The following is a 10,580-nucleotide window of genomic DNA, read 5'->3' as shown; positions in this document are numbered from 1 at the left end:
ATTTTATTCCCTTTAAAAAAAGTCCTATGAGTTAAGTCGCTAAAGTCCATAGTTTCCGAGTTATAGTAATTTTAATAATTTGAAAAATATAATATAAAAGAAAAATTATAATTGATATTTTATTTTTCAAATTATTAAAATTACTATAACTCGGACACTATGGACTTTAGCGACTTGACTCATAAGACTTTTTTTAAAGGGAATAAAATTTCCTATAAAATTCTTACTAACATTTTTAGTGTACTTTCATTGGTTTACGTTCTGCAAGCCAATAAAGGTCAATTTCATAGGAAAAATGACTTCCGCAACGGACACAAGTGAAACAACTGGAATTACAGCTAAGTAACTATGGGCACTTTTGAAGAACATCGAATGCCCTACAATTTGCGACCAAAACCGCGTCGATATCATAAAACACAGCTGAGTATTATCAAATCAAATTTAAATATAGATATCATATTTTATGGAGATGTTCAAAAACAGTCAATTTTTGATAGATATTTTATTTATCGAGATATTTATTTTTACATAATTTTCTTATATACAAGTTTAATTATGCCAATGTTTGTTTTTAGAATTTTTTTAATCCTAATTATTCTTTTAGTTCTCTTTAAAATTGCATACTCTAATTTATTCATTTATTCAATTAAAGAAAATATTATAAATATATTTAAATGATTTTACTATTATAATTATAGTTGTTTAAAATTATTTATGTTTTCATGTATTGAAATTAAATTTTATACAGTAATTTATATGAAAGTATATCTTTATTTATAGTAATTACTTTTTATTAACTTTTTAATTTAGTTCTTTTTGATTATGAATATCTTCAAATATACACAAAAATTCTTTACGAATTTTTAGATAATGACCGTACTTTTTTTTGGTGATTTACAAATCTACAGATTTTTTTTATTGAGACTTTTCTTTTATTCACTCATTTTACAAAACATTCACAATTTTACATTTAATAAACATACATATATTTTTAAATTTGAATTTTCTTTTTACAATTTATGATTTTTAAATTTTTTACATTTAGTAGAAAACTAGTTATACATATTTTTATTTTCAGAGATTTCTTTTTTCCCGATGCTATACTACCCGACAAGATCTAATAGTCAATATTATATATATATATATATATATATATATATATATATATATATATATATATATATATATATATATATATATATATATATTTATGTAATATAACGGACTTTTGAGGACACGATTGCGTCTACAATCCTCATCCGATCTTAATGAAATTTTCTACACTTATTTTATGTGTAATTACGACGGTTAAGTTCGAAGATGGGCTGAATCGGTCGATTAGTTTAGAAGTTATAGCTGTTTGAAATTTTAAGGATTTTTCGAAAAAATTAGATTTCAATCACTTTTAAAGTCCATATAACTTTAAAACTAAAACTCATACATAATTTCTGTAAAAAGTATTTTAAAGCTTGACTAATAAGCTTCAATTTATGACCTTAGACTATATATTTCGACCATTTCATCCTATAATTTGATGGCCTTGAAAATTTTGATGGAATCAAAAAATGTTGAAAATATGGGTTTTATTCCACATAACTTATGAATTTCCCATTATAATCCGGTTTCGTCAGTTGTATTTTATTGTGCACAAAATAACCTGTAAATTTCACTGCTATTTTATATTTTAAAAGTATTTCTTTTATTACTTATGATGGATCAAATGTACCTCTACTCCCTATGATTATCACTGGTCTTGTCATTACGATAGCACCTACAGTTCTTATTGGATCTTAATGAAATTTTCCACACTTATTCTATAGGCGATTATCTTGATCAAGTTCAAAGATGGGCTGAATCGTTCGAATAGTTTTGAAGTTATGGCTGTTTAAAATTTTCACGATTTTTCGAAAAAATCAGTTTTTATTCACTTTTAAAGTTTATACAACTTTAAAACTGAAACTCATAGATAATTTCTGTAAAAAGTATTCTAAAGCTTGACTAATAAGCTTTAATTTATGACCTTAACCTTTATGTTTCGAGTATTTCTTTCAATAATTTGATAGCCTTGAAATTTTCATGAAATCAATAAAAGTTGAAAATATGGTTTTCATTCCACATAACTTATGTATTTTCCATTATAATACAATTTTGTCAGTTGTACTTTATTCTGAACAAAATAAACTGCAAATTTTACAGCTATTTTATATTTTAAAAGTATTTCTTTTAATATTTATGATGTTTCAATCGTACCTGTAGTCCTAAAATTATATCTGATCTTGCCATCGTAATAGCAATTACAATTATGATCTCATACTAATTAAATTTTCTATATTTTTTTCCGTGAAGGTTACTTTGTTAGGTTACCTATAAAATGTTTTGTCGAATCAACTATCTGAAGTTCTCTATCGAAAATAGTCGTTGTATTTTTTTACCCTCACTCTAAGAAAACGAGCCTAATATCATATCATGTCTATATACACTAACATGTATCACAAGATATGTCTGTATGTGACTTTTTATAAATCTACCTTCCATTTCGGCTGCCGAATGGCCTTTTTTTTATATTTACATATATTTTTTTTGTTTTTATTATTAATCGAGATATTTTGAGTAGGTTCTTTTATAATTATAAAAAAAATACTATTATAATTAAAAAAAAAAAAAAAAAAAAAACAACAAATTTTCAGGAAAGAAAATTTTATATATTTTAAATTTATTCGTGCTTCCTGCCATTTTATTATTATTATTTTATTATTTCATAATAAATGAGTATCATGAGTCGTGCACTTTTGGATTTTCCAAATTTTTTATTTATTTATCCTTTTATCACTAATTCACAGCACTTTTACTTTCTTTCAGTCTTTTAGATTTTGTAATTGTATAATATTCTCATTAAATAAAATTATTAATTTACTATATACACTTTCTTATTACCTAGATTTATTATATAAAATTTCTGGCCTTTTTGCCGAGAAATTCAACTTTTTAATTTAATTTTAGTTCTTTAATTAATTCTGGCCTTCTTGTCGAGAATTTTATCCGACGGACCGCGTGTAAATTAAATTTTGAATTCTGGCCTTCTTGCCGAGAATTCGTAATTTATTTTAATCAACCGGAAATGGCGACTGCCCATGAATTACTTAATTATTATTTAATTAATTGTTCAATAAATTGTGGCCTCCTGCCGACAATTTATTTACCTCTGTATAATTTTCCTTCCCAAAAACTGATCGTGGCGTCGTTTATTTCTCCAGCCTTCCTGCCGATTTCCGTTGACCACGTTCTTTCCTCCAACAATTTTATTTCCGCCTCAATTTGTATATATTGTAATGATTGGTATCTTAAATTAATATCACTTATACACTACAATGATAACACACTTATATTAGGAATAATAACACCACAATTAACAGCAGTAAAAGAAAGGCAATCAAAGATATAGTTTATTGAGATACAATGTTTGCTGTTAATCTGTCAATATCAGACTGACTGACTTTTGTCGCGTATCTATAAAACAAGAGAAGAAAGCATTTGTTTTCTAGCTATTCAAATATTTAAAAGATCAGTTTCACATTCGTTACAATATATATATCTGTGACCAGTTCAGTACAAGTCAGTAATTATACTTTTAGCGTATCGGCTACCGGTCGGATACACGATTTATTAATTTAGTTAATTTATTGCTTCTAGAAGGTTCCACAGAATACCTCTCTAGAGTTTATATAATTACCTGTAGATATATGTTGTCACCCGTCTGGTGTCTGTGCCGGTCCGTCCGACTGTGTCTGGTTTCACCTCGTGCACGCACTAATAAAAGTGTCAGTTCGTGACCTTTCGGCAATTATCGTAAATGTTCCCACTTGATTAATTCTAATTGGATCGTAAGGACGAGCCCTCAAAACTGGCGCTCCCGGTGACAAGTCGATCAACTCGATCACGGGGTCCGCCTATTTCAAATAATACAAGCCGCGGGAAATTCAAATGTGTAAAATTTAAATTGTTAGAATTTTAAATTTTAATTTTACCCTGTTACAATGAAGACAAACGATGAACAGTTGATTTTAAATAAAGAAGCTTCAGAAAATCCAATGCCTACTGAAGTTGATAAGGAAGTGAACGGTAATATGATAAGTCTTATAAGTTATAGTTTAAATTTATAATTTCTAGTATATTTTAAACCAATGTGAGACGTGCTCTTTTATCAAGAGTTAAAAAAAAATTGAATCTCGTTCTTTGAATAAATAAAATTATCTCTACCTTGTATATCCTTATCATAAATATTACTTTCAATAGATTGGGATCCTAGTTATGCAGCTGATAATGATTCCAATGCTTCTATTGATGAGAATCTCTATGAAAATAATGAACCCGGAGAAACTATTAGCATAAAAATGATGTTACAATAGTAATTCGAGAAAATATCATTTCTTAAGGATTTGATGTATCTTTGCCTATTCGACACGTTCCCTCATCATCGAAAGTATCTGAATTAGAACACAATCCAAGTGACGGTGGTCTTAATGAAGAGAGGTCTGTCGATCAGATACTTAATGACAAAAATGGCACTAATGACACAGAAAAAAATGCAGGACGTAATTCTGAAGACGTCGATAAATCCTCTAAAATCTCTGAAATACCAGAGCGATTGGAAAATACTGATAAGAGAATTTTAGTTAAGCCGTGCAACTCAGGAAGTAAAGTTCATGCGTGTTTATACTGCATGAAACTACAAACACGATTACCCAGGCACTTAGAATTGGTTCACCCAATGGAAAAAGATGTTAGAGCTTTCCTTGCGTACCCTTGAAAAAGTTCGATTAGACATGAATTAATTACGACGATTCGGGACAATGGTGATTATATATATAATAGTAATTTAGAAGGTGAATCACTTCGTAATCGGATTGTGTCTAGGTGGCCTAATGTGTCAAATCCCAAAGATCCAAGTGAGTTTATGTTTTGCCCTAGCTGTCAGGTGTCAGTTCCTAAAAAAACTCTTTCAGTTCACTTCAAACACTGTACCGGACAAAATGGAAAAAAACACAGAATCATTAATAAACTGGCAAAAATATATGATAATGATTTACATCCTAAAGCATGTAAAAAGTTACGCAATCTAATCGTTTGCATGCATGTTGACGATGTTTCAAAAACTTTAAAATTCGACACTCTATTGATACGGTTTGGAAATACGCTTTGTGAAAAGTACAAACAAGATCAGCAAAATGAACTGATTCGGAATTGACTTAGACTCATTTTAAAGCTACTTGTAACGACACAAAAAATTGAAAAACACACATTCGAAAAAAATAATCCTGGTAAATCTTTTATTTTCACTCCAAAAATAAAAAACATGACTTGTTTATTTCACCCACAACATATAAATACTTTCATAAAAGCAGTTCATCTAATGGCTAGAGGAAACGATAAAACTTACGACATGAAATCTCCGTCGGTTGCATCTTCAATCGGGACTTTGTTCAAACAGCTTGGAAATTTCTTGAAATGTGAAAATATCATGAGTAATTTGAAGAACAAAAATGAAGAGATTGATGACTTTCTGTTGGTTGTGGAAAGAAAGTGGGCAGACGTTATAAATAAAAACGTTCAAGAATCGCAAATTAAAAAGAAGAGACAAAAAAAAAAATAACTCTACCCACGACAGACGATATTAACAAACTAATGGATCATTTACTAAATCAACAAATAATAGCTTACAATTCTCTTAAAGAATAGTTTTCAACTGAAAATTATCTTTTGTTGGCTGAAACAACACTCATGATTGTTCAAATGTTTAACCAGAGAAGAGCAGGTGAGATGGAACGGGTTCTATGGAAAGATTTTGAACTGTATAATAGTCTCAAGCAAGATCGACTCAAAGAAATTATGGAAAGTATCTCTGCCCAGGCCAGAGAGTTCTGTAATAAATACGTAAGATTTTCAATCCGAGGCAAGCGTGGAAGAGATGTAACAGTTCTATTAGATGAGACTATGTTTAGTGCAATTGAAATGTTATAAAAAAAAAGATTGAAAGCGGGAATCCGTCAAAATAACCCGTATATCTTTGGGATACCTGGAAATTCCGACGATAAATATTGTTATTTACGAGCTTGTGTACTGATTCGTAAATATTCAAAGCAATGTGGAGCTTAAAATCCTGGGTCTTTACGTGGAACAACATTACAAAAACACATTGCTACCTATTTAGTAAACCATAATGCAGCTAATATTGATCGTACTAAATTGGCTAACCATCGAGGCTATAACATGGGCATGCATGAAAATTACTACCACCTTGTCAATGTTGCTGAAGAAATTTGTCAACAACCGAGAGTGTTTAGAAAGTGCTTGTGGCGCAAAACATTCTAAAGACAGTAATCACGATTCATCTGATGATTCTGATTCGAACTCTGAAGATGAACAATCAGAAGCTGATAACTATGAGCTGTTTCAAAAAAATAGTCTCATGGAAAATTCATCTATTAATGCCGGCGAAGTATCATGTTCTAATTCTCCAAAAACTTTAAGTGGAGTTTCATTAGACAAAGGTATAAAATCCATTCATTAGACGTGTCAAATTTTTTTTGTGTTTTTTTCTAGTATTTCGAAGTTAAATAGTTCATTTTTTATTATCTTAAATAAAAGTATACTAGAGTGTTTCAGAAAAAACAAATTTGTTTTGGTATTCGAAAATAGTAAGTATATTTGAAAATATAAATGTTAGTGCCAATCCGAGTGCCAATCCATAATAATGATACTAAGGTTTGCCTCCATACATTTTTCTATTTTCCATTTAAATAACACGGAAAAATTTTTTTTTTTTAATTTTCTAGCTTAAAGACCACTCAACGGATTTTTATGCGCAATGAATATTTTTGTAGGAAATTGAACACTCTACAAAAAATGACATCATTTTGGATAAATCAAACTGTTCAGAAATTATTGAAGCTTAAAGTCATATTTATAGTAAATTTTGAGATCTTTTCACTTTTCCGGCGAAACTATCAGTCTCATCACAAAATGTCATGGATACTATTTTGTAGATAATTTTATTTCTTACAAATTATAACGAATAAGTTTTTCGAAATTTCGCATTGTTTTCAAGTTATTTTCATTTCAATGTCAAGCTCTTAAAATCAATCAGAAATCTATTTTTTCAAAAGCTTGATATGGAAATAAAAATAACTTGAAAACAATGCAGAATTTCGGAGAATTTTATTCGTAATAATTTGTAAAGAATAAAATTATCTACAAAAAACATTTCATGATATATTGTGATAGGACTGATAGTTTCGCCGGAAAAGTGGAAGGATCTCAAAATTGACTATAAATTTGACTATGAGCTCAAATAATTTTTGATCAGTTGGAATTACACTTATCCAAAAAATTAAAGGAACATAACAATTTTATAAATTTTTTAGTGATTTTTGGAAGGCTGTATTTTCGTGAAAAATGATCGTACCGGAAAAACAAAAAAAGCAAATTGAAGCTTGAAATCTCTAGTTTAAAGATCTTTTAGCAAAATATTTTTTCGAGCCACGGTTTTTGCGGAATCATGAGAAAAATGTCGAGACAAAATTTTTCTAAATTTTTTGGTTTTGTTTCTAAGGTCTACGGGGCCGGGAAAAATTTTTTCAAAAAAACGAATTCATGGCTCGCTTTGAAAATTTATTCAGCACAATTTACTTTTTTTGTTTCTCTGTACAACAATTTGCTGCTGAGATATCAGCCTTCAAATGAAAAAGGATCCTGTTGTCTTTGATTATTGATATCTCAGCAAATAATGGCCGCCCAGTTATTTGAAGGGCAGTCCAAGAAACTTGAATAAATTCCCTACAAGCTCCGATTTTGATTTTTTCAAAAAAAATTTTTTTTTTATTCTTGATATCCATTTGAAAAACCGTTAAAAAAATGGCCATTTTCTGGTTTTTTAGTCGACTTATCGCTACTCTGCAAATATTGATAAAAAAAATAATGGTGCCAGGTAATTTTACAGCTTAATGTACCCTCAAAAACCCTGGGGTTATTCAGATTGATCCATTAAACTGTTTGTCCGGGCCAATTGCTCAAAGTTTTACAAAACAATTAAAGGAACAAGTTTTGTTCCTTAATTTGTGTGATCATTACCAAAATGAAAAAATCAATTTTTTTGGATTTTCTTTAATTTTTGCGTTGAGAAGAGAAAAAAAAAAATTTTTTTCCGAAAAACGAGATACAACAAGAATTCTTTTCTTTTTTTTTTTTTACGTTTTATTCATTTTTTTTGTTTTTTTCGTTTTTTGGAAATTTTTTTTGTTTTTTCTCTTTACCTTACATTTGCTGAATAACTAACGCAAAAATGAAAGATAATCCAAAAAAAAATAATTTTTTCATTTTGATAATGATTAGACAATTTAAGGAACAGAACTTGTTCCTTTAATTGTTTTGCAAAACTTTGAGCAATCGGACCAGACAAACGGTTCAATGGATCAATCTGAATAACCCCAGGGTTTTTGAGGGTACATTAAGCTGTAAAATTACCTGGCACCATTATTTTTTTTATCAATATTTGCAGAGTAGCGATGAGTCGACTAAAAAACCAGACAATGGCCATTTTTTAACGGTTTTTCAAATGGATATCAAGGATGAAAAAAAATTTTTTTTTGAAAAAATCGAAATCGGAGCTTGTAGACAATTCATTCAAGTTTCTTGAACTGCCCTTTAAATTACTGTGTGGCCATTATTTGCTGAGATATCGATAATCAAAGACAAAAGGATCCTTTTTCATTTGAAGGCTGATATCTCAGCAGCAAATAGACGTACAGAGAAACAAAAAAAAGCAAATTGTAGCTGAATAAATTTCCTAAGCGAGTCATGAACTCGTTTTTTTGAAAAATTTTTCCCGGCCCCGTAGACCTTAGAAACAAAATCAAAAAAAATTTAGAAAAATTTTGTCTCGACCTTTTTCTTATGATTCCGCAAAGACCGTGGCTCAAAAAAATTTTTTGCTAAAAGATCTTTAAACTAGAGATTTTAAGCTTCAATTTGCTTTTTTGTTTTTCCGGTACGATTATTTTCCACGAAAATACAGCCTTTCAAAAATCGCTAAAAAATTTATAAATTTTTTTGTTCCTTTAATTTTTTGGATAAGTGTATAAAAAAATGATAAAAAACTTTTCTTGTGGAGCGTTCAATATCCTACAAATTGTTTACTGTGCATAAAACTTCGTTGATCGGTTTGTGAGCCAGGAAATCCAAAAAAATGAAAAAAAAATTTTTCCCGTGATATTTAAATGTAAAATAGAAAAATGGAGTGAAGCTATTGTAAATAAGTGGATTAATATTCGTGTTTGGATTAAGTTTATTTATAATAACAGTAATACAATTAATAGTAAATGAGTAAACGACAATACGACGTGCACGTGGCAATATCAAGTAAGGCCCTTGATAGACTGAACTATATATATACTAGACGGCGGGTAAAGTGCAAGCATGCACACAGAGCACACTTACGACAGCGTAGGCATTGCTAACTATCCAACACCCCCTCTCAATGTCTACGTGAAGTGGCTTATATCAGCCTCAAGGCCTCACAATTACGAGAATGTTTGATGGCCTTCAATGACTTAGTGAAGATGTCGGCTAACATCTCGTCGCTGGGTACATGCTCCAATCGCAGGGTACCATCTAATATCTTTTCCCTGATAAAGTGATGACGAATGTCTATATGTTTCGTCCTTGAATGATGAGTCGGGTTCTCTGCTATCGCTATAGCGCTTTTACTATCACTGAAGATAGTACCATCCGTCGCTCCGCAGGCTCCCAATTCCTCCAGGAATCTGTTTAGGAATATGGACTCCTTGGCCGCTTCAGTTAGCGCCATATATTCTGCTTCAGCCGTCGACAAGGCAACAGTTTTTCGCTTTCTGGCCTGCCAGCTGATTGCAGCTCCGCCCAATAAAAATACATATCCTGTGTAGGATCGTCGATCTGTGGTACTTCCAGCCTAATTGGAATCTGCGTAGCCTTCCAATTTATCTATTGGCCGTCGAAAATGTAAGGAATATCCTGGAGTTCCTTTTAGGTATCGCAGTACCTTCTTCGCCGCTCCCCAATGATGATCACTTGGCTTATCATTGAATTGAGCCAACACACTCACAGTGTGTGCGATGTCCGGTCTTGTGCCGACCGCTAGGTACATCAATGACCCGACCAGTTCTCGATAAGGATACTTCTTGGTCATCTTTCCTGGATTCGTATTTCCTTCCAGTTTTGCTTCTGGGCTTGCTGGTATGTCTGTAGCGTTACAGCTGTCCATCTGAAATTTACATAATATTTCATGGATATATCTCTTCTGACGCAGCTTTATTCCGTCCTTTTGGTCTATCTCTATGCCTAGACAATGTCTGGCTTCGCCGAGATCTGTTAATTTTAACTCTTTATTTAATTTATTCTTTATGACGTTTAATAAGTCGTCGTTATTGGTTATTGCTAGCATGTCGTCGACGTAAACGGCAATTATGACTATGCTTCCTTGATGAGTCATCTTGAAAACGCATGGGTCCGACGTCAGTAGTTGGAATCCCAATCTCTTCAATATG

The sequence above is a fragment of the Microplitis mediator genome, chromosome 8 (assembly GCF_029852145.1).
Source record: "Microplitis mediator isolate UGA2020A chromosome 8, iyMicMedi2.1, whole genome shotgun sequence".
NCBI lineage: Eukaryota > Metazoa > Arthropoda > Insecta > Hymenoptera > Braconidae > Microplitis > Microplitis mediator.
This window is presented reverse-complemented; position numbering follows the sequence as displayed.